The sequence below is a fragment of the Scyliorhinus torazame genome, chromosome 4 (assembly GCF_047496885.1).
Source record: "Scyliorhinus torazame isolate Kashiwa2021f chromosome 4, sScyTor2.1, whole genome shotgun sequence".
Lineage (NCBI taxonomy): Eukaryota > Metazoa > Chordata > Chondrichthyes > Carcharhiniformes > Scyliorhinidae > Scyliorhinus > Scyliorhinus torazame.
In genome coordinates, this window is record NC_092710.1 from 50591361 (window position 1) to 50616708 (window position 25348).

At 43.6% G+C, this 25348-nt stretch overlaps 5 non-coding genes across 5 annotated transcripts; all 5 read right to left on the reverse strand.

The window, feature by feature from the left end:
• Window positions 1-11541: 11541 nt before the first annotated feature.
• Window positions 11542-11614, reverse strand: trnak-uuu (transfer RNA lysine (anticodon UUU)). The gene has a single exon. It is a non-coding gene; the product is annotated as a tRNA-Lys (tRNA).
• An 8269-nt stretch (window positions 11615-19883) lies between these two features.
• On the reverse strand, window positions 19884-19957 carry trnat-agu (transfer RNA threonine (anticodon AGU)). The gene has a single exon. It is a non-coding gene; the product is annotated as a tRNA-Thr (tRNA).
• Window positions 19958-21550: 1593 nt separating this feature from the next.
• Window positions 21551-21624, reverse strand: trnat-agu (transfer RNA threonine (anticodon AGU)). The gene has a single exon. It is a non-coding gene; the product is annotated as a tRNA-Thr (tRNA).
• A 1593-nt stretch (window positions 21625-23217) lies between these two features.
• trnat-agu (transfer RNA threonine (anticodon AGU)) lies at window positions 23218-23291 on the reverse strand. The gene has a single exon. It is a non-coding gene; the product is annotated as a tRNA-Thr (tRNA).
• Window positions 23292-24870: 1579 nt separating this feature from the next.
• On the reverse strand, window positions 24871-24944 carry trnat-agu (transfer RNA threonine (anticodon AGU)). Its single transcript has one exon. It is a non-coding gene; the product is annotated as a tRNA-Thr (tRNA).
• Between the last annotated feature and the right edge of the window lie 404 nt (window positions 24945-25348).

Genomic DNA, 25348 nt, shown 5'->3' on the forward strand with positions numbered 1-25348 from the left:
GAATGGGAAATAAAGGAATCACCACAAAAGACACCTTACAACTGACTGACCTTGGAAGAAAGAACTAGAAATTCCTTTGGATGGCTGACCGTTTGGAGGTACTGACAAACTGAAAACTATGCCAGCTGTCGCATCAGTTTGAATCACACCGAATTACCACAAGCAATTTCAGGTGGCCATTGATGCCAGTGATGTGGGCCTTGGTGCTGTTATGTTACAAGAAAATGAAGAAGCTATGGAAAGACTTGTTTGCTCCCCCACCCCCCAAAAGCCAAATACTCGTCAAAGGATGTATTCGACCATTGAGAAGGAGGCGTTGGGTTTGGCATTGGCTTTGCAACCTTTTGGCATTGATGTTGCTACAAATTCATCAGCGATAATTGTTTGCACAAACCATAATCCATTGAAGTATTTGCTGAAATTTAAAAATTGAAACAAAATACTAATTCGATGGAATTTATTGCTGCAACAATTTAACTTGAAAGGTATACATGTGGCAGGAAGAGAGAATGTGAATGCCGATATTTTATCATCATTTGAGATGAAAGAAGAATGGAACGTCAAAATTGGGAAAGACAGACTTAAATGTACTATACTGCTGTTTAAATGTTCATGCATAAATATGAGGGGATATGTATCATATAGAGCAATGTGAGTGCATAGTAATGAGTAGTGTTTAAAGTTGAAAATGTTATGCAAAATGAAGCCATATTTTCATATTGCTAGTTCATTCTGTTAAGGGGTTAAGTGTGAGGAATGTACAGAATTGGTATATTTCTATTGCATTTCATATCTGTTGCAGGAATGCTCTTCAAAGCCTGGTTAAGGTAATATCTGTTGCAGTCATATTATTAAAGAACCTTGATTATGATATCCAGACTGTGTTTCTGTTAAAACTTATTTTAAGATGAGTAAAACATTAGGTAAACACTGTTTCTATCTATTTATGTCTTTTCATACAGAAAGCTAATGAAACATTGTTATTGTTTCTGGAAATCCCCTGGGTAATAGATCATTTATGAGAGATTGTATTTTGTGCTAGCTGATTAAGTGACGGGACATTATAGTGGGATACAAATGATGAAATTAGTGGGAGGAGCCTTGTATTGCTGTCGTTTTGCAGTGTGTAATCAGCTTTTATGTTGAACAGCAGTTATGCAAATTCTGCCAGGGCCTATTAAGACACAGTGTATTGAATCTGCTGTTGAAAAAGTCTCTCTTTCTCCAAAAGGTCTACACCGAGATAAGCAAGTAACCTATTTTGTCAACTTTACGTAGAAATGATATTTGAACTGTATTGGGTTGCTTCATTGGAATGAGTGGGTTAGGTGCAGACAGTAAGTACACGTTTTTTATTTTATTTAAGACCTGTTAACAAAGTTATTTATTTGATGCTAATCTTGTTAATTCTGTGTTTAAATTAACATGTGTTTTAACATAGAATATACTTATTGGTCAGAGTTATCATTCCTGGGGTGAAGTACCCTTCATTACTGTTTTACAAATAGAAAAAGAGCTCTGGGTTCCCGTCTGGTATTCAAAGAAAATTTGGGGCCTGTCCGTTTCCCCAATAGTATTAGTTTTAAAAGACATTTTGTAAGAGCTGACTGAAAGTTCAGAAATCTGCTGATAAAAGGTGTCTTTTTGGACAGACGCAGCATTTGTGTGAAATTGTTGGGAAGCGGCATATTCATTCGCATAGAGTCCTGTTGATCAGTTGAATGCAATGATTTCAACATAGGCTAGGATGATTTTTTAAACCGGCAGTTGCAAGTTTGGCTTTAAAAAATAAACAATCTCTTCATATTGCTAGTTAGGGGGAAGGTCTGATGTATGTAGAACTTGTTATATATTACATATAATAATTATATTTGTGGCAGTAATGTTTTAATAGCCTGGATAAGGTATATATTTGTTGCAGTAATATTATTAAATAATCTATGTTGTGATAGCCAGACTGTATGTCTGATAAAGCTGTAATTAAGAGTGGCAAATGGTGGGGAAATGCTTGATCCCGACCATTCTCTTCTTTTTACAGATAAATGAGCTTTTAACTTGTGTTCCGATTGCTGGAGATTCCCCGGAGTGTCGGTAATTCATGGGGCAGTGGTGCTAAGTCCAAGCTAAGCAGGCCATGGAACTTAGTGGGATACAAGGATATAATGAATGCAGGCTAGGTATATCTGTAGTTTTGCTGTCTGCGAGAAATTTTAAGTTGAACAGCACTTTTGCCAAATGTGGTCAGCTTGGGAGGAGAATTCTGACAAGACCGATGAATTTTCAGTTTGTTCCTGAAAGGGAATCTCTCTCCAAAGGTCTGAACAAATAAGCAAGTAAACATGTTCTGCTAACTTTATTTATCAGTAGAATTTTAACCTTATTGTGTTACTTTGTTGGAATGGAGAAATCGTGGAGGTATGAGGCGTGAGTTGAAGTTTTTCCTTGTGTTCAAACACTGTTTACCCAATAATTGCTGTTATTTTCCTTGATGTTAATGCGGTTACTTCTTTGTTTAAATTTGCCATTCTCATCCCGTACCAATGCAATGTTGTGTTCTGGACCGGGATCTTGACATCTGGAAGAAAGGAGAAGGATCAACTGGGTGCTTGAAGATATCAACTCTTTGCATTTCAGAGCGTGCCCACAGCGGCACATAATTAGAAGCTGAGTGTCTGAAGATTATTCTCATGTCCGCCTGAAAACCAGTGCAAGAGTCATGGTTGGATTTATTGAGCTATGACCCAATTGTAAGCCACACATATTATCTGGCTAATGCTTCCTGCCTGGTCTCAGGAATAGGCAATATTTTCTGTAATTCCACTCTCTTTTCCTTTTTATGTTTTACAGTGAATTTGGTGTCAATTTTGATTATTTCCCGTGGAAAGTGCGGCCTCTCCACCTGCACCACACGCTACTTGGTGACTATGGCAACAGCGGATCTTCTGGTCATTATCACTGAGGTCATACTAAACCGAATTTGATTATTTCCCATTGATTTTCCTAAGTATCACCCCTGTGTGTAGTGTTCGCTACGTCCTGCTCTGTATAGCCACAGACTGTTCTGTCTGGTTCACCGTCACTTTCACTTTTGATCGATTTGTCGCATTTGTTGTCAGAAGCTGAAATCTAAATATTGCACCAAGAGAACTGCAGCTGTGGTCCAAGCAATTATCGGCATTCTGTTCACATTCAAAAACATCCTCATCTACTTTCGATTTAAACCTAGAAGGATTATCGACAATGTACCATGGCAATGTTCAAATAAGCGGAGCTATTTTACTGACCCTGTTTGGATTGGATTCAGAAAATTTGCAACGGTTTTAACGCCACTGATACCATTCGGTTTAATTTTGCTACTGAACGTACTGACAGACACATTTTGGTGACCAGTCGGGTCCGTAAGCAACTGAGAGGTCAGAGCGTGGGGGATAATCACAGTGACCCGGAGATGGAGAGCAGAAGGAAGTCGATGATTTTACTCTTCTCCATATCCTGCAGATTCATCCTCCTGTGGTTTGTTTATGTTTTGTATTTCTTTGATGTAAATGACCTCTTAGATGCAGATTCATTTTACATCTTTGAAAATGTTGCCTATATGTTGCGGAACTTAAGTTGCTGCACAAACACCCTGATTTATGTCCTGACTCAGTCTAACTTCAGAGAGCAATTGAAGAGCATGCTGAAATACCCAGTTATATCAATTATTAAATTAATTAATAAACAACACATCTGAGACCAATCAGATGGTGAGGCAGTGCTGAAATGCAAGAGGATGAAGCAGGATGCTCGGAAAGGAAAGGCCAGGAGGAGTGGGGAAAACAAAATAACTGTTAGGGATGGGCAAGGGTGAATATGAATGTTCACATATTAGGAATATTACTGTGACAATGCATTATTATTATTTATTTATCAATATATTCATTTAGTCAATAAACGCTTTATTAAATCTGAGTCCCGAGCTTTCTTAACGCCTGGCTGGGTAATTGGGAAGGTGGGGAATGGGAAGATGGGGAATGTGGTATATGGGAGTTTGTGGAAGGTGGGTGATGGGGAAGAGCGGGTTTGGGAAAGGTGGTGTGTGGAGTGGGAAGGTTGACTAGGTGATGTGGAAGATGGGGTTAATGAACATGCGGGATGGGGCAGGTGGGACTGGAATTTGTGGGAAATGGGAAGGTGAGAGGGTGGAGAATGTGGAGGATGGGAAATGTAGTGGATGCGGATTGTGGAGGATTGAAAATGTGGGTTGGGGCAAGTTGAGGAATGGTTAAGTTGGGGGATGGGAAAATGGGCAATGGGAAAGTTGGGTGACGAGGAAGGGGGTGGGGTTGGGAATGTGTTGTTGGTGCAGGTGGGTGTGAAATTGGTGCCATGGGGTGGAGTGGGGTATTGGCATGGTGAGGGTGGGAAAGTTAGGGGATGGGGAGGTGTAGCCATCTGGGATGGCCACTTCAAGAACACAAAATGGACACACACAAAGAATGTAGGGGAATGTGGACATTGCTGGACAGCAAGCATGCACAGTGCCTGAATGTATATTTGGGAAGCAGTTACCAGACGGAATTGAAACTTTGGGTCGATTAGCATATTGATGGCCCGTCTCCGAGAAACAAAGGACTAACACTCAGGTAGTTGATATAGTTCCACAGTTACAGTACACAGATACAGTGCACAGATATGTACACAGATACATAGTTACGGGGCTGGTTTAGCAGACTGGGCTAAATCATTGTCTTTTAAAGCAGACCAAGGCAGACCAGCAGCACGGTTCAATTCCCGTACCAGTCTCCCTGAAAAGGCGCCGGAATGTGGCGACTAGGGGCTTTTCACAGTAACTTCATTTGAAGCCTACTTGTGACAATAAGCGATTTTCATTTTCATTTTTCAGACATCCCGGCACCAGAAAGACACAAACAAAGCCAGGCCAACGGCCACCTAGGACAGGCCCAGCCATCAGGGCACCCACCCCTTTCTTGGACAAGATCGATAACAATGATCGAGAAGCGGCCCAACTAATTGGGGCCAAGTTTAAGGCCAGCCTAAATGCGCAAAGCCCCTCCAAGTATAAGAAGGAACCCCCACGAGAGAATTGCTCCCTTGGATTCGGCTCTCAAAGCGGAGACACCCATCCACCAGCATCACCAGAAGCAAGTAAGTTCAAGGTCAGCGCTCGCTACCAGACGGACGACCTTAGCTGTTCTCCTGTATCTGTTCGAACCCAACAGCTTCAGATCCGAACAACGGCCATTGTTCCTCTGGCTGAGTGGGCGCCCGAAGTTAAGTATAGGCGTTAGCGTTAGAGATAGTTTAGTTTGTAGTACTGTTGTGCATGAGTAGATCTTACTGTGTGTGTAAATAAATAGTATTGACATTGAACTAACTAACTGGTGTACTGGCTCTTTGATCAGTATTCGGGTTTGAACCTTGTGGCGGTATCGAGAGATACCTGACGACTCTAAATGTAAACATAATAATGATTAAGGAAGGCGGCCATATTGACCGCCATATTTATAACCAGATCAACAGAGGTTGGGATGGCGAAGGTGTCCAATGTGGAACATTCATGATTGGGAAGGTGGCGACAGGAGAAGGTATGGAATGTGGTACATCAGGGATGGGGAATGTTGGGAATGAGGAATGTGGAATACACAGAAGGTGGGGGGTGGGGAAGATGGGGATGGTGAATTTGCCGTATGTGAAAGGTGGGGTGTGGTCAAGCCTAGACTCTGGCAGAGCGGTGTGGAGGTTGGTCGTCACCACCAGGACCCATTTTCCTTGTGGGGTGGCTGTGGGAGGACGGGGTGGGGAGGTCTTAGGGAGGGGAGCCGAGATCCTTGGCCATGTCAGTCGGGAATGCATTCTCATTGCTCACTTCGAAGTCTCATATTGTATCGTTTGAATTTCCTTCATTGGTAATTCAGCCTCTCCAGCTGGTGTTTGTTGTGGCAGAGAGTGAACGCAAGTAAGCTCATCCAGTAAAGTAGCGAATTATGCAGATCGCAACGTTTCAGGGTGTAAATAGATCTGTCAACGCCACATCTTCATGGAAAACGCCCCATCCTTTATCCTGCCCAAATCGTTCTTGCTGACATGCAGCAACATATATCGTCCAATAAAAAGGCAAATTACTGCAGATGTGAAATCTGAAAAAAAACAGGAAATGATGGAAAATCTCAGTGGGTCTGGCAGCATCTGTGAAGAGAGAACCGAGCTAACGTTTCGAGTTTGGGTCACTCTTCATCAGAGTAAATCATTTAATCATTCAATCTTTGCTCACAGACATCGCTGACAAACATTCAAAATGTTCCTACTGGATTTCCTGAGGTCAATCCTGTCGTGCATTCAAAGGAAAATACTGCACATGTTGTGAATCTGCATGAGAAACTAATAATGATTGGATTAAAGCTCAGAAACTTAGAGGATGTCAGTGGAGCCAGACACAGGGTTAATGTTTCAAATCCGTGTGATCCTTATTCAGAGCTGAAGCGAGGAGTACATACAATGGAGTAAATGAGGACTGATGTGACCATCAATTCACACGAGACGATTAGTAGAAGTGAACAGCGGTTTTAATAAGCTAGATCGGTGCCTGCCTGCGACTGCTCTGTACTGAGGGCCGCCACAGGCTGCAGATTTATATACCACCCCCGAGGGGGCAGAACCACAGGCGGAGCCCACAAGGCCATCAACATAATACAATACAGAACAGTGGTGAATTGGAGTAGCAATACGTTCACCACATTCACCCGCTGTTTGAAGTCCAACGGGGGTGAAGTGGGCTCACAATCGAGTCTGTCCGGCGCCTTGATTGTTCTCTGTGATCGGCTCAGCTCCGGCTTTGCTGCGGGCACGGGTGATGAACTCGTCGCTGCAGACACGGGTGTTGGGCTCATTGACTCAGGGAGTGTGTCGCCTGGAGCTTCATCACGGTGGGTCGGCGATGGGGGTAGGGGGTGTGTAGGCCGTGTAGGGGCGGGGGCGGTGTTCGGCGTAGGGGGAGCGTAGGTGATGGTCGCTGGGGAACCGGCGGGTGCCAGATCCCGGAGGGAGACTGTATCTTGTCGGCCGTTGCGGTGCGCCATGTAGGCGTACTGAGGGTTGGCATGTAGATGGTGGACCTTCTCGACCAGTGAGTCGGACTTATGGCTCCTCACGTGCTTCCGGAGGACGACAGGCCCCGGTGTTGTCAGCCAGGACGGAAGCGAGACCCCGGAGGTGGATTTCCTGGGGAAGACAAACAGACGGTCGTGAGGGGTCTCGTTCGTGGCTGTGCAGAGGAGCGACTGAATGGAGCGGAGCGTGTCGGGGTGGATCTCCTGCCAGCGGGAAACTTGGAGACTCCTAGACCGTAGGGCCAGAAGGACAGCCTTCCATACCGTCACGTTCTCCCTCTCCACCTGTCCGTTTCCCCGGGGGTTGTAGCTGGTAGTCCTGCTCGAGGCAATGCCCTTACCGAGCAGGTACTGACGCAGCTCATCGCTCATAAACAAGGAGCACCGGTCTCTGTGGACGTAAGTGGGGAAACCGAACAGGGTGAAGATGCTGTGCCTTAATGACAGTGGCCGAGGTCATGTCGGGACATGCGATGGCAAAGGGGAAACAGGAGTACTCGTCAACGACGTTGAGAAAATAAACGTTGCGGTCAGTGGAGGGGAGGGGCCCTTTGAAATCGACGCTGAGGCGCTCAAAGGGGCGGGATGCCTTCACCAGGTGGACCTTGTCTGGCCGACAGAAGTGCGGCTTGCACTCAGCGCAGACTTGGCAGTCCCTGGTCATGGCCCTGACCTCCTCGGTGGAGTAGGGCAGGTTGCGGGCCTTGATGAAGTGGAGAAGCCGGGTGACAGAGGTCATTGTGGATGGCCCGAAGTCGGTCATCTTGTGCACTGTGCATGTGCTGTGGGACAGGGCATCTGGGGGCTCGTTGAGCTTCCCCGGACGATACACAATATCGTAATTCTAGGTGGAGAATACGATTCCCCACCACAAGATTTTATCATTCTTGATCTTGCCCCGCTGTGTGTTGTTGAACATAAAGGCTACCGACCGTTGGTCGGTGACGAGGGTGAACCTCCAATGCCGCACAGCTTCCACAATGGCTTGAGCTTCCTTTTCGACAGAGGAGTGTCGAATCTCGGAGGCATTGAGGGTACGGGAAAAGAAGGCCACGGGCCTGCCTGCCTGGTTAAGGTTAGCGGCCAGGACGACATCTGACGCATCGCTCTCCACCTGCAAGGGGATGGACTCGTCCACTGCATGCATCGCGGCCTTGAAGCGGCTGAAGGCCAGGCGGGCCTCAGTCGTCAGGGGAAAGATGGTGGCTTTGATAAGTGGAAGGGCTTTGTCCGCATAGTTGGGGACCCACGTGGCATAATATGAAAAGAACCCCAGGCATCTTTTCAGGGCCTTGGGGCAGTGGGGAAGGGGGAGTTGCAGGAGGGGGCGCATGCGGTCGGGGTCGGGCCCTCGGACTCCGTTTTCCATGACATAGCCGAGGATGGCTGGAGGATGGGTGCGGAAAACGCATTTCTCCTTGTTGTAGGTGAGATTGAGGGCTTGGGCAGTTTGAAGGAACTTCTGAAGGTTAGCGTCGTGGTCCTGCTGATCATGGCTGCAGATGGTGATGTTATCCAAGTACGGGAACGTGGCCCGCAGCCAGTACTGGTCAACCATTTGGTCCAACATTCTTTGGAAGACCGAGACCCCATTAGGTGATGCCGAAGGGGACCCTGAGGAAGTGGAAGAAGCGGCCGTCTACCTCAAAGGCCGTGTAGTGGCGGTCTTCCGGGCGGATCGGAAGCTGGTGGTATGCGGACTTCAGATCTACCGTGGAGAAAACCCAATAGTGTGCAATCTGATTAACCATGACCGCTATGCGGGGAAGGCGATACGCATCGAGTTGCGTGTACCGATTTATGGTCTGGCTGTAGTCTACAACCATCCGGTTCTTTTCCCCGGTCCTGACGACCACCAGGGGACTATAACTGGCCTCGATGATATCCTCCCTCAAGAGCCGCTGGATCTCTGACTTGATAAAAGTCCTGTCCTGGGCACTGTACACTGTCCTGGTGGCGACGGGTTTACAGTCAGGTCGCAAAGAGCGAGGGAGGGGCGAGCTTAAGGGTCACGAGGCTACATACGGTGGGAGGGGGTAGGGGTCCGCCAAACTTCAGGGTCAGGCTTCTGAGGTAGCACTGGAAATCCAGTCCTAACAGGAGAGGAGCGCAGAGATGGGGGAGGACATATAGTTTAAAATTAGCGTACTCGCCGCCCTGTATCGTGAGGTTCGCGACACAGTACCCCTGGATCTGCACTGAATGTGATCCGGAAGCAAGGGAGATTGTTTGGGATGCGGGGGAAATCTGGAGGGAACAGCGCCTTACCGTGTCCGGATGGATGAAGCTCTCCATGCTCCCAGAGTCAAACAGAAAGGGTGTTTCGTGCCCATTGACCCAAACGGTCATCATGGAGTTCTTGAGGTGCTTGGGCCGTGACTGGTCGAGAGTGACAGCGCCAAGCTGCGGGTAGCTGGCGTGGTCGGTGGTAGCGGGGTGGTCCCAAGATGGCAGCTAAGATGGCGGCCCCCGTCGGTCGCACGTGTCGGGCGGCGTTGAAGATGGCGGTCAAATGGCGGCCCCCGTCGGTCGTACGTGTCGGGTGGCGTTGAAGATATCGGCCAAGATGGCGGCCCCATGAGTCGCACGTGTCGGGTAGTGTTAAAAATGGCGGCCCCCACGGATAGCACGAGGCGGATGACACATCAGAAGGGGGCGGTACCGGCAGGAACACAGCCACGCTGCGGGGTCTGCGGACCTGTGAGTCGGGCCTGCGATTTTGAAACTTTGGGTCGGGCCAAACAGACTTTGGCAAAATGTCCTTTCTTGCCGCAGTCGCTGCAGGTTGTGTTCCGAGCTGGGCAACGCTGCCTGGGATGCTGGTTCTGGCCGCAGAAATAGGAAGGCGCCACCCCCCAGGTTGGGCGGGCAGCCGCGCGGCACAGGCCTAGGCCACCCTCGGGACTAATCGAAGACGCAACCAAGGAACCTGGGACACCCTCGGGCCGGGTGATGGTCACGCCTCCGCTGCCCATGAGGAAATCGCGTGGTCGGAGGGGAAAGCATTTAGGCTATGGAAGGCTTCCTCTAATTAGGTGGATAGTTTTACCGTCTCGTCTAGGCCGAGGGCGCCCTTTTCGAGCAGGCGCTGTCTGACATAGTTGGAGCAGACTCCAGCCACATCGGTGTCCCGGATGGCGAGTTCCATGTGCTGCGAGGCCGTGACGTCCTTGCAGTTAAAATTTCGAGTGAGTACCCTCAGGTCGCGTAGATATTCCTCCAGCGTTTCCCCGGGGCGTTGACAACGTACGGTGAGGAGATGCCGCGCGAACACTTCATTCACCGGCCTCACGTAATGTCTTTTCAGGATCGCGACCGTGTCTGCGTATGTGGTCGCGTCTTCGATTTGTACCGAGATTCTGTGGCTCACCCGGGCGTGGAGGAGACTCAGCTAATGTGCCTCAGTGACGGCGGGCGAGGAGGAGGCGGCGAGGTAGGCCTCAAAGCAGCGGAGACAGTGTGAAAAGATTCCTTTGGCTTCAGTTGCCTGTGGGTCGAGTTCCAGTCGATCAGGTGTGAGGGTGGCTTCCATTGCGATATCTTAGCTTATTAAATTGATGCGACCATCAATTCACACGAGACGATTAGTAGTGCCTGCCTGCGACTGCTCTGTACTGAGTGCCGCCTACAAGCTGCAGATTTATATACCACCCCTGAGGGGGCGGAGCCCACAAGGGCATCAACATAATACAATACAATGCAGTGGTGAATTGTAGTAGCAATACGTTCACCACAAGGACAAAGTAAGTTGCGTGAAAAATGGGAGCTAAGGAAGGTTTGAATAAAGTTTGACATAAAGCAAACTTCAAGGTCGGTGCCACAGAGATTTTGCCAACAATTTCTGCATTCATCATTAAATTGGGAGCATTGCTTCACAGGCTACTTGCTTGGACCTAAAGGCATGAAAGCACTGCTTAAATTTGAAGTCAGGATCTCCTGTTTACAAAACAGGCGCTTTAACCATCTAAGCCACAGCACCAATCTGCAAGACAACTTTGCAAGTATAGAACAGATTTCAATTGTTTTGATTAAACATCAGTATTGTTGATTTCTCCTGCTGACTTTGAGAGTGCAAACTAAAATATTCATCGTCACTGGGCTTTTGAAACTGTAAAGATTGCAGTTATTTCTGAAAGTTATTAATTTAAAAGCAGTTCTGTAGGAAAGAAGTATACAAACAGGAAATATTTTGCGAATTGGGAAGTGATTAAACATGGCCAGAAAACTAGAGTGGTATAATGCAGGACAAGACAAGGAGAGAGTTTTACATTCACTGAAAATCTAGCAAAAATTCTTGAACATTCTGGACGGCTGTTGCAATTTGGCAAACACGACGTTGTCACGGTTCTTCCACTTTCCATAAAGCATCCTGCATTCTTTATTTTTATTTCCTACCATTCACTGGGAAGCAAACGCCTTGAGCCAAAATCAAAGCCCTGACAGGGACTTGAACCCTGGACCATCAGATTAAAAGTCTGATGCTCTAGCGACTGAGCTACCAGGGCCCATTATAAAAATGTTCTCATAGCTCACTTCAAAGTCTCATATTGTATCTTTTGAATTTCCTTCACTGGTCATTCAGCCTCACCAGCACATTTCCCTCACAAGCAGACCGGCAGCCTCCCTTTGGCTTTCTTTCTCAAATTCTTCAACTAGTACTCGCTTTTTACCAGTGACTTGTGATGTGACAACTGTTTACCCAGGGACCTGCACTGGGACTTCAAGACTTTGAAGATTACGTTTAGTTCGGTGAGATCTGAGTGGGAAGCAACAGTGACAAAGATTGTATTTTGAGAGAGGGAATAAAAGGTATCATCTGGTATTTGTTGTGGCAGAGAGTGAACGCAAATAAATTCATCTAGTAAACTAGCAAATTATGCAAATCGAAAAATTTTCAGGATATAGATAGATCTGTCAACACAACAGCATCATGGAAAATAACCCCATCCTTTATCCCGCCCGAGTCGTTCTTGCAAACGTGCAGCAACATTAATCGTTCAATATAAAAGCTAATTACTGCGGATGTAAAATCTGAAAGAAAAACAGGAAATGACGGAAAATCTCAGCGGGTCTGGCACCACCTGTGAAGAGAGAACCGAGTTAACATTTCGAGTCCGGGTCACTCTTCGTCACAGTAAATGAATTAATCATTCAATCGTTGCTCACAGATATCGCTAAAAAACATTCAAAAAGTTCCTTCTGGATTACCGGAGGTAAATCCTGTCATGCATTCAAAGAAAATACTGCGGATGTTGCAAATCTGCATGAGCAGCTAAACATGATAGGATTGAAGCTCAATAAATCAGAAAATATATGTGGAGCCAGACACAGAGTTAACATTTCAAATCCGTGAGATCCTTAATCAGAGCTGAAGTGAGGAGTAAATGCAATGGATTAGATGAGAAAATGGAAGTTGTGGGAAAAATGGAGCTATGAAAGGTTTGACAAAAGAGTACTGAAAGCACCTTCAAGGTTAGTGCCATGCATTGTGCATTCACCATTAAATTGGGAGCTTTTCTTCACAGGTTACCTGTTCTGACGTAAATGTGTAAAGGCACTGCTGAGATTCGATCTCAGGATCGCCTGTTTACTAGACAGGCACCTTAAGCATCTAAGCCACAGTACCAACTTGCAAATCTGGTCAGCAAGTTTGGAACAGATTTCCATTATTTTGATTACACCTCAGGATTGTTGATTTCTCATGCTGACTTTGAGAGTGCAAATTAAAATATTCATCGGCACTGGACTTTTGAAACTGTAAAAATTGCAGTTATTTCTGAAAGTCATTAGATTATAGCATTCTGCAGGGAAGAATTAAACAAACAGGAAATATTTTGTGAAATGGAAGTAATTAAACATGACCACAAAACTATCGTGTTATAATGCAGGACAAGACCAGGAGAGAGTTTTTACATGAACTGAATATCTAGCAAAAATCTTAAAGAAAAACAGGAAATGACGGAAAATCTCAGCGGGTCTGGCACCACCTGTGAAGAGAGAACGGAGTTAACATTTCGAGTCCGGGTCACTCTTCGTCACAGTAAATCAATTAATCATTCAATCGTTGCTCACAGATGTCGCTAAAAAACATTCAAAATGTTCCTTCTGGATTACCGGAGGTAAATCCTGTCATGCATTCAAAGAAAATACTGCGGATGTTGCGAATCTGCATGAGAAGCGAAACATGATAGGATTGAAGCTCAAAATTTCAGAGGATATATGTGGAGCCAGACACAGAGTTAACATTTCAAATCCGTGTGATCCTTAATCAGAGCTGAAGTGAGGAGTAAATGCAATGGAGTAGATGAGAAAATGGAAGTTTAGTGATAAATGGAGCTATGAAAGGTTTGACATAAGAGTAGGGAGGGAATCTTCAAGTTTAGTGCCATGGAGATTTTGCCAACAAACTCTGCATTCACCATTAAAGTGGGAGCTTTTCACAACAGGTGACTTGTTTTGACGTAAAGGTATAAATTCACTGCTGAGATTTGAACTCTAGATCTCCTATTTACTAGACAGGAACTTTAACCAACTAAGCCACAGCACCTACTTTCAGACCACCTCTGCAAGTTTGGAGCAGATTTCCATTATTTTGATTACCGCTCAGTATTGTTGATTTCTCATGTTGACGTTGAGAGTGCAAATTTCATCGGTACTGGACTTTTGAAACAGCAAAAATTGCAGTTATTTCTGAAAGTTATTAGATTATAGCATTCTGCAGGGAGAAGTAAACAAACAGGAAATATTTTGTGAATTGGAAGTAATTAAACATGACTACAAAACTACAGTGGTATAATGCAGGACAAGACCAGGAGAGAGTTTTTACATTAACTGAAAATCTAGCAGAAATTCTTGAAAGTTGTCGACAGCAATTGCAATTTGGCAAACACGACGTTGTCACGGTTCATCCACTTTCCCAAAATCACCCTGCATTCTTTATTTTTTTTTCCTGTCGTTCATTGGGAACAAAAACGCTTTGAGACAAACTTGAAGCCCAGGCAGGGACTTAAACCCATCGATCTTCAGATTAAAAGTCAGATGCTCTACCGACTGCGCTTCCAGGGCCCATTCCAAACGCAGTCTTATAGCTCACTTCAAAGTCTCATATTGTATATTTTGAATTTCCTTCAATTGTAATTCAGCCTCACCAGCACATTTCCCTCGCAAGCAGACCGGCAGCCTCCCTTTGGCTTCCTTTCTCAAATACTTCAGCTTGTACTCGCTTTTTACCAGTGACTTGTGATGTGACAACTGTTTACCCAGGGACCTGCACTGGGACTTCAAGACTTTGAAGATTACGTTTAGTTCGGTGAGATCTGAGTGGGAAGCTACAGAGACAAAGATTGTATTTTGAGAGAGGGAATAAAAGGGATCATCTGGTGTTTGTTGTGGCAGAGTGTGAACGTAAATAAATTCATCTAGTAATCTAGCAAATCATGCAAATCGCAAAGTGTCAGGATATAAATAGATCTGTCAGCACAACATCATCATGGAAAATAAACCCATCCTTTATCCCGCCCGAGTCGTTCTTGCAAAGGTGCAGCAACATAAATCGTTCAATATAAAAGCAAATTACTGGGATGTAAAATCTGAAGGAAAAACAGGAAATGACGGAAAATCTCAGCGGGTCTGGCACCACCTGTGAAGAGAGAACCGAGTTAACATTTCGAGTCCGGGTCACTCTTCGTCAGAGTAAATCAATTAATCATTCAATCGTTGCTCACAGATGTCGCTAAAAAACATTCAAAATGTTCCTTCAGGATTACAGGAGGTAAATCCTGTCATGCATTCAAATAAAATACTGCGGATGTTGCGAATCTGCATGAGAAGCTAAACATGATAGGATTGAAGCTCAAAAATTCAGAGGATATATGTGGAGCCAGACACAGAGTTAACATTTCAAATCCGTGTGATCCTTAATCAGGGCTGAAGTGAGGAGTAAATGCAATGGAGTAGATGAGAAAATGGAAGTTGCGTGAAAAATGGAGCTATGAAAGGTTTGACATAAGAGTAGGGAGGGCATCTTCAAGGTTAGTGCCATGGAGATTTTGCCAATAAAATCAGCATTCACCATTAAATTGGGAGCTTTTCATAACAGGTTACTTGTTTTGACATAAAGGTATCAAGGCACTGCTGAGATTTGAACTCAGGGTATCCTGAGTTCAAATCAGGCGCATTAACCATCTAAGCCACAGCACCTACTGGCAGACCAGCTCTGCAAGTTTGGAGCAGATTTCCATTATTTTGATTACCGCTCAGTATTGTTGATTTCTCATGCTGACTTTGAGAGTGCAAATTTCATTGGCACTGGACTTTTGAAACTGCAAAAATTGCAGTTATTTCTGAAAGTTATTAGATTATAGCATTCTGCAGGGACTAGTAAACAAACAGGAAATATTTTGTGAATTGGAAGTAATTCAACATGACCACAAAACTATAGTGGTATAATGCAGGACAAGACCAGGAGAGAGTTTTTACATTAACTGAAAATCTAGCAGAAATTGTTGAAAGTTGTCGACGGCAATTGCAATTTGGCAAACACGACGTTGTCACGGTTCATCCACTTTCCCAAAATCACCCTGCATTCTTTATTCTTTTTTCCTGTCGTTCATTGGGAATAAAGACGCCTTGAGACAAAGTTGAAGCCCAGGCAGGGACTTAAACCCATCGATCTTCAGATTAAAAGTCAGATGCTCTACCGACTGCGCTTCCAGGGCCCATTCCAAACGCAGTCTTATAGCTCACTTCAAAGTCTCATATTGTATATTTTGAATTTCCTTCAATGGTAATTCAGCCTCACCAGCACCTTTCCCTCGCAAGCAGACTGGCAGCCTCCCTTTGGCTTCCTTTCTCAAATTCTTCAGCTTGTTCTCGCTTTTTACCAGTGACTTGTGATTTGACAACTGTTTACCCAGGGACCTGCACTGGGACTTCAAGACTTTGAAGATTACGTTTAGTTCGGTGAGATCTGAGTGGGAAGCTACAGAGACAAAGATTGTATTTTGAGAGAGGGAATAAAAGGTATCATCTGGTGTTTGTTGTGGCAGTGCGTGAACGTAAATAAATTCATCTAGTAAACTAGCGAATTATGCAAATCGCAAAGTTTCAGGATATAAATAGATCTGTCAGCACCACATCATCATGGAAAATAACCCCATCCTTTATACCGCCCGAGTCGTTCTTGCAAACGTGCAGCAACATAAATCGTTCAATATAAAAGCAAATTACTGCGGATGTAAAATCTGAAAGAAAAACAGGAAATGATGGAAAATCTCAGCGGGTCTGGCACCACCTGTGAAGAGAGAACCGAGTTAACATTTCAAGTCCGGGTCACTCTTCGTCACAGTAAATCAATTAATCATTCAATCGTTGCTCACAGATGTCGCTAAAAAACATTCAAAATGTTCCTTCAGGATTACCGGAGGTAAATCCTGTCATGCATTCAAAGAAAATACTGCGGATGTTGCAAATCTGCATGAGAAGCTAAACATGATAGGATTGAAGCTCAAAAATTCAGAGGATATATGTGGAGCCAGACACAGCGTTAAAATTTCAAATCCGTGTGATCCTTAATCAGAGCTGAAGTGAGGAGTAAATGCAATGGAGTCGATGAGATGGAGTAGATGAGAAAATGGAAGTTGCGTGAAAAATGGGACTGAAACCCATCGATCTTCAGATCGTGCAAGTCATGTTGCAGCTGTATAGAACCTTAGTTAGGCCACACTTGGAGTATATTGTTCAATTCTGGTCGCCACACTACCAGAAGGATGTGGAGGCTTTAGAGAGGGTGCAGAAGAGATTTACCAGAATGTTGCCTGGTATGGAGGGCATAAGCTATGAGGAGCGATTGAATAAACTCGGTTTGTTCTCACTGGAACGAAGGGGGTTGAGGGGCGACCTGATAGAGGTATACAAAATTATGAGGGGCATAGACAGAGTGGATAGTCAGAGGCTTTTCCCCAGGGTAGAGGGGTCAATTACTAGGGGGCATAGGTTTAAGGTGAGAGGGGCAAAGTTTAGAGTAGATGTACGAGGCAAGTTTTTTACGCAGAGGGTAGTGGGTGCCTGGAACTCACTACCGGAGGAGGTAGTGGAGGCAGGGACGATAGGGACATTTAAGGGGCATCTTGACAAATATATGAATAGGATGGGAATAGAAGGATACGGACCCAGGAAGTGTAGAAGATTGTAGTTTAGTCGGGCAGTATGGTCGGCACGGGCTTGGAGGGCCGAAGGGCCTGTTCCTGTGCTGTACATTTCTTTGTTCTTTGTTCTTTGTTCTTTGTAAAAGTCAGATGCTCTACCGACTGCGCTTCTAGGGCCCATTACAAACACAGTCTTATAGCTCACTTCAAAGTCTCATATTGTATATTTTGAATTTCCTTCAATGGTAATTCAGCCTCACCAGCACATTTCCCTCGCAAGCAGACCGGCAGCCTCCCTTTGGCTTCCTTTCTCAAATTCTTCAGCTTGTTCTCGCTTTTTACCAGTGACTTCTGATGTGACAACTGTTTACCCAGGGACCTGCACTGGGACTTCAAGACTTTGAAGATTACGTTTAGTTCGGTGAGATCTGAGTGGGAAGCTACAGAGACAAAGATTGTATTTTGAGAGAGGGAATAAAAGGTATCATCTGGTGTTTGTTGTGGCAGTGTGTGAACGTAAATAAATTCATCTTGTAAACTAGCAAATTATGCAAATCGCAAAGTTTCAGGATATAAATAGATCTGTCAGCACCACATCATCATGGAAAATAACCCCATCCTTTATCCCGCCCGAGTCCTTCTTGCAAACGTGCAGCAACATAAATCGTTCAATATAAAAGCAAATTACTGCGGATGTAAAATCTGAAAGAAAAACAGGAAATGATGGAAAATCTCAGCGGGTCTGGCACCACCTGTGAAGAGAGAACCGAGTTAACATTTCGAATCCGGGTCACTCTTCGTCCCAGTAAATCAATTAATCATTCAATCGTTGCTCACAGATGTCGCTAAAAAACATTCAAAGGCAAGGTAAGTGCCATGGAAATTTTGCCAATAAACTCTGCATTCACCATTAAATTGGGAGCTTTTCATAACAGGTTACTTGTTATGACAGAAAGGTATAAAGGCACTGCTGAGATTTGAACTAAGGATCTCCTGTTCACTAGACAGGCGCTTCAACAATTTAAGCCACAGCACCTACTTGCAGACTCGTTCTGCAAGTTTGGAGCAGATTTCCATTATTTTGATTACCGCTCAGTATTGTTGATTTCTCATGCTGACTTTGAGAGTGCAAATTTAATTGGCACTGGACTTTTGAAACTGCAAAAATTGCAGTTATTTCTGAAAGTTATTAGATTATAGCATTCTGCAGACAGAAGTAAACAAACAGGAAATATTTTGTGAATTTGAAGTAATTAAACATGACCACAAAACTATTGTGATACAATGCAGGACAAGACCAGGAGAGAGTTTATACAGTAACTGAAAATTTAGCAGAAATTCTTGAAAGTTGTCGACGCCAATTGCAATTTGGCAAACACGACGTTGTCACAGTTCATCCACTTTCCCAAAATCACCCTGCATTCTTTATTCTTTTTTCCTGTCGTTCATTGGGAACAAAAACACCTTGAGACAAACTTGAAGCCCAGGCAGGGACTTAAACCCATCGACCTTCAGATTAAAAGTCAGATGCTCTACCGACTGCGCTTCCAGGGCCCATTCCAAACACAGTCTTATAGCTCACTTCAATGTCTCATATTGTATATTTTGAATTTCCTTCAATGGTAATTCAGCCTCACCAGCACATTTCCCTCGCAAGCAGACCGGCAGCCTCCCTTTGGCTTCCTTTCTCAAATTCTTCAGCTTGTTCTCGCTTTTTACCAGTGACTTGTGATGTGACAACTGTTTACCCAGGGACCTGCACTGGGACTTCAAGACTTTGAAGATTACGTTTAGTTCGGTGAGATCTGAGTGGGAAGCTACAGAGACAAAGATTGTATTTTGAGAGAGGGAATAAAAGATATAATCTGGTGCTTGTTGTGGCAGTGTGTGAACGTAAAAAAATTCATCTAGTAAACTAGCAAATTATGCAAATCGCAAAGTTTCAGGATATAAATAGATCTGTCAGCACCACATCATCATGGAAAATAACCCCATCCTTTATCCCGCCCGAGTCGTTCTTGCAAACGTGCAGCAACATAAATCGATCATTATAAAAGCAAATTACTGCGGATGTAAAATCTGAAAGAAATACAGGAAATGATGGAAAATGTCAGCGGGTCTGGCACCACCTGTGAAGAGAGAACCGAGTTAACATTTCGAGTTCGGGTCACTCTTCGTCCCAGTAAATCAATTAATCATTCAATCGTTTCTCACAGATGTCGCTAAAAAACATTCAAAAAGTTCCTTCAGGATGACCGGAGGTAAATCCTGTCATGCATTCAAAGAAAATACTGCAGATGTTGCGAATCTGCATGAGAAGCTAAACATGATAGGATTGAAGCTCAAAAATTCAGAGGATATATGTGGAGCCAGACACAGCGTTAACATTTCAAATCCGTGTGATCCTTAATCAGAGCTGAAGTGAAGAGTAAATGCAATGGAGTCGATGAGATGGAGTAGATGAGAAAATGGAAGTTGCGTGAAAAGTGGAGCTATGAAAGGTTTGACATAAGAGGAGGGAGGGCATCTTCAAGGTTAGTGCCATGGAGATTTTGCCAATAAACTCTGCATTCACCATTAAATTGGGAGCTTTTCATAACAGATTCCTTGTTTTGACGTAAAGGTACAAAGGCACTGCTGAGATTTGAACTCAGGATCTCCTGTTTACTAGACAGGCGCTTTTACCATCTAAGCCACAGCACCTACTTGCAGACTCATTCTGCAAGTTTGGAGCAGATTTCCATTATTTTGATTACCGCTCAGTATTGTTGATTTCTCATGCTCACTTTGAGAGTGCAAATTTCATCGGCACTGGACTTTTGAAACTGCAAAAATTGCTGTTATTTCTGAAAGTTATTAGATTATAGCATTCTGCAGGGAGAAGGTAACAAACAGGAAATATTATGTGAATTGGAAGTAATTAAACATGACCACAAAACTATTGTGATACAATGCAAGACAAGACCAGGAGAGAGTTTTTACATTAACTGAAAATCTAGCAAAAACTCTTGAAAGTTGTCGACGGCAATTGCAATTTGGCAAACACGACGTTGTCACGGTTCGTCCACTTTCCCAAAATCACCCTGCATTCTTTATTCTTTTTTCCTGTCGTTCATTGGGAACAAAAACACCTTGAGACAAAGTTGAAGCCCAGGCAGGGACCTAAACCCATCGACCTTCAGATTAAAAGTCAGATGCTCTACCGACTGCGCTTCTAGGGCCCATTCCAAACGCAGTCTTATAGCTCACTTCAAAGTCTCATATTGTATATTTTGAATTTCCTTCAATGGTAATTCAGCCTCACCAGCACATTTCCCTCGCAAGCAGACCGGCAGCATCCCTTTGGCTTCCTTTCACAAATTCTTCAGCTTGTTCTCGCTTTTTACCAGTGACTTGTGATGTGACAACTGTTTACCCAGGGACCTGCACTGGGACTTCAAGACTTTGAAGATTACGTTTAGTTCGGTGAGATCTGAGTGGGAAGCTACAGAGACAAAGATTGTATTTTGAGAGAGGGAATGAAAGTTATCATCTGGTGTTTGTTGTGGCAGTGTGTGAACGTAAATAAATTCATCTTGTAAACTAGCAAATTATGCAAATCGCAAAGTTTCAGGATATAAATAGATCTGTCAGCACTACATCATCATGGAAAATAACCCCATCCTTTATCCCGCCCGAGTTGTTCTTGCAAACGTGCAGCAACATAAATCGTTCAACATAAAAGCAAATTACTTTGGATGTAAAATCTGAAAGAAAAACAGGAAATGATGGAAAATCTCAGCGGGTCTGGCACCACCTGTGAAGAGAGAACCGAGTTAACATTTCGAGTCCGGGTCACTCTTCGTCCCAGTAAATCAATTAATCATTCAATCGTTGCTCACAGATGTCGCTAAAAAACATTCAAAAAGTTCCTTCAGGATTACCGGAGGTAAATCCTGTCATGCATTCAAAGAAAATACTGCAGATGGTGCGAATCTGCATGAGAAGCTAAACATGATAGGATTGAAGTTCAAAAATTCAGAGGATATATGTGGAGCCAGACACAGCGTTAACATTTCAAATCCGTGTGATCCTTCATCAGAGCTGAAGTGAGGAGTAAATGCAATGGAGTAGATGAGATGGAGTAGATGAGAAAATGGAAGTTGCGTGAAAAATGGAGCGATGAAAGGTTTGACATTAGAGTAGGAAGGGCATCTTCAAGGTAAGTGCCATGGAGATTTTGCCAATAAACTCTGCATTCACCATTAAATTGGGAGTTTTTCACAACAGGCGACTTGTTTTGACCTAAAGGTATAAAGGCACTGCTGAGATTTGAACTCAGGATCTCCTGTTTACTAGACAGGCGCTTTAACCATCTAAGCCACAGCACCTACTTGCAGACTCGTTCTGCAAGTTTGGAGCAGATTTCCATTATTTTGATTACCGCTCAGTATTGTTGATTTCTCATGCTGACTTTGAGAGTGCAAATTTCATCGGCACTGGACTTTTGAAACTGCAAAAATTGCAGTTATTTCTGAAAGTTATTAGATTATAGCATTCTGCAGACAGAAGTAAACAAACAGGAAATATTTTGAGAATTGGAAGTAATTAAACCTGACCACAAAACTACAGTGGTATAATGCAGGACAAGACCAGGAGAGAGTTTTTACATTAACTGAAAATCTAGCAGAAATTCTTGAAAGTTGTCGACGGCAATTGCAATTTGGCAAACACGACGTTGTCACGGTTCATCCACTTTCCCAAAATCACCCTGCATTCTTTTTTTTTTTTTTTTGTCGTTCATTGGGAACAAAAACGCCTTGATACAAACTTGAAGCCCAGGCAGGGACTTAAACCCATCGACCTTCAGATTAAAAGTCAGATGCTCTACCGACTGCGCTTCCAGGGCCCATTCCAAACACAGTCTTATAGCTCACTTCAATGTCTCATATTGTATATTTTGAATTTCCTTCAATGGTAATTCAGCCTCACCAGCACATTTCCCTCGCAAGCAGACCGGCAGCCTCCCTTTGGCTTCCTTTCTCAAATTCTTCAGCTTGTACTCGCTTTTGACCAGTAACTTGTGATGTGACAACTGTTTACCCAGGGACCTGCACTGGGACTTCAAGACTTTGAAGATTACGTTTAGTTCGGTGAGATCTGAGTGGGAAGCTACAGAGACAAAGATTGTATTTTGAGAGAGGGAATAAAAGATATAATCTGGTGCATGTTGTGGCAGTGTGTGAACGTAAAAAAATTGATCTAGTAAACTAGCAAATTATGCAAATCGCAAAGTTTCAGGATATAAATAGATCTGTCAGCACCACATTATCATGGAAAATAACCCCATCCTTTATACCGCCCGAGTCGTTCTTGCAAACGTGCAGCAACATAAATCGTTCAATATAAAAGCAAATTACTGCGGATGTAAAATCTGAAAGAAAAACAGGAAATGATGGAAAATCTCAGCGGGTCTGGCACCACCTGTGAAGAGAGAACCGAGTTAACATTTCGAGTCCGGGTCACTCTTCGTCCCAGTAAATCAATTAATCATTCAATCGTTGCCCACAGATGTCGCTAAAAAACATTCAAAAAGTTCCTTCAGGATTACCGGAGGTAAATCCTGTCATGCATTCAAAGAAAATATTGCAGATGGTGCGAATCTGCATGAGAAGCTAAACATGATAGGATTGAAGCTCAAAAATTCAGAGGATATATGTGGAGCCAGACACAGCGTTAACATTTCAAATCCGTGTGATCCTTAATCAGAGCTGAAGTGAGGAGTAAATGCAATGGAGTAGATGAGATGGAGTAGATGAGGAAATGGAAGTTGCGTGAAAAATGGAGCCATGAAAGGTTTGACATTAGAGTAGGGAGGACATCTTCAAGGAAAGTGCCATGGAGATTTTGCCAATAAACTCTGCATTCACCATTAAATTGGGAGCTTTTCATAACAGGTTACTTGTTTTGACAGAAAGGTATAAAGGAACTGCTGAGATTTGAACTCAGGATCTCCTGTTTACTAGACAGGCACTTTAACCATCTAAGCCACAGCGCCTACTTGCACACCAGCTCTGCAAGTTTGGAGCAGATTTTCATTATTTTGATTACCGCTCAGTATTGTTGAATTCTCATACTGACTTTGAGAGTGCAAATTTCATTGGCACTGGACTTTTGAAACTGCAAAAATTGCTGTTATTTCTGAAAGTTATTAGATTATCGCATTCTGCAGGGAAAAGTAAACAAACAGGAAATATGTTGTGAATTTGAAGTAATTAAACATGACCACAAAACTATTGTGATACAATGCAGGACAAGACCAGGAGAGAGTTTATACATGAACTGAAAATCTAGCAGAAATTCTTGAAAGTTGTCGACGCCAATTGCAATTTGGCAAACACGACGTTGTCACAGTTCATCCACTTTCCCAAAATCACCCTGCATTCTTTATTCTTTTTCCCTGTCGTTCATTGGGAACAAAAACGGCTAGAGACAAAGTTGAAGCCCAGGCAGGGACTTAAACCCATCGATCTTCAGATTAAAAGTCAGATGCTCTACCGACTGCGCTTCCAGGGCCCATTCCAAATGCAGTCTTATAGCTCACTTCAAAGTCTCATATTGTATATTTTGAATTTCCTTCAATGGTAATTCAGCCTCACCAGCACATTTCCCTCGCAAGCAGACCGGCAGCCTCCCTTTGGCTTCCTTTCTCAAATTCTTCAGCTTGTTCTCGCTTTTTGCCAGTGACTTGTGATGTGACAACTGTTTACCCAGGGACCTGCACTGGGACTTCAAGACTTTGAAGATTACGTTTAGTTCGGTGAGATCTGAGTGGGAAGCTACAGAGACAAAGATTGTATTTTGAGAGAGGGAATAAAAGGTATCATCTGGTGTTTGTTGTGGCAGTGTGTGAACGTAAATAAATTCATCTTGTAAACTAGCAAATTATGCAAATCGCAAAGTTTCAGGATATAAATAGATCTGTCAGCACCACATCATCATGGAAAATAACCCCATCCTTTATCCCGCCCGAGTCGTTCTTGCAAACGTGCAGCAACATAAATCTTTCAATATAAAAGCAAATTACTTCGGATGTAAAATCTGAAAGAAAAACAGGAAATGATGGAAAATCTCAGCGGGTCTGGCACCACCTGTGAAGAGAGAACCGAGTTAACATTTCGAGTCCGGGTCACTCTTCGTCCCAGTAAATCAATTAATCATTGAATCGTTGCTCACAGATGTCGCTAAAAAACATTCAAAAAGTTCCTTCAGGATTACCGGAGGTAAATCCTGTCATGCATTCAAAGAAAATACTGCGGATGTTGCAAATCTGCATGAGAAGCTAAACATGATAGGATTGAAGCTCAAAAATTCAGAGGATATATGTGGAGCCAGACACAGAGTTAACATTTCAAATCCGTGTGATCCTTAATCAGAGCTGAAGTGAGGAGTAAATGCAATGGAGTAGATGAGATGGTGTAGATGAGAAAATGGAAGTTGCGTGAAAAATGGAGCTATGAAAGGTTTGACATAAGAGTAGGGAGAGCATCTTCAAGGATATTGCCAATAAACTCTGCATTCACCATTAAATTGGGAGCTTTTCACAACAGGTGACTTGTTTTGACATAAAGGTATAAAGGCACTGCTGAGATTTGAGCTCAGGATCTCCTGTTTACTAGACAGGCGCTTTAACCATCTAAGCCACAGCGCCTACTTGCACACCAGCTCTGCAAGTTTGGAGCAGTTTTCCATTATTTTGATTACCGCTCAGTATTGTTGATTTCTCATGCTGACTTTGAGAGTGCAAATTTCATTGGCACTGGACTTTTGAAACTGCAAAAATTGCTGTTATTTCTGAAAGTTATTAGATTATAGCATTCTGCAGGGAGAAGTTAACAAACAGGAAATATTATGATATTAAGATTGTATTTTGAGAGAGGGAATGAAAGGTATCATCTGGTGTTTGTTGTGGCAGTGTGTGAACGTAAATAAATTCATCTTGTAAACTAGCAAATTATGCAAATCGCAAAGTTTCAGGATATAAATAGATCTGTCAGCACTACATCATCATGGAAAATAACCCCATCCTTTATCCCGCCCGAGTCGTTCTTGCAA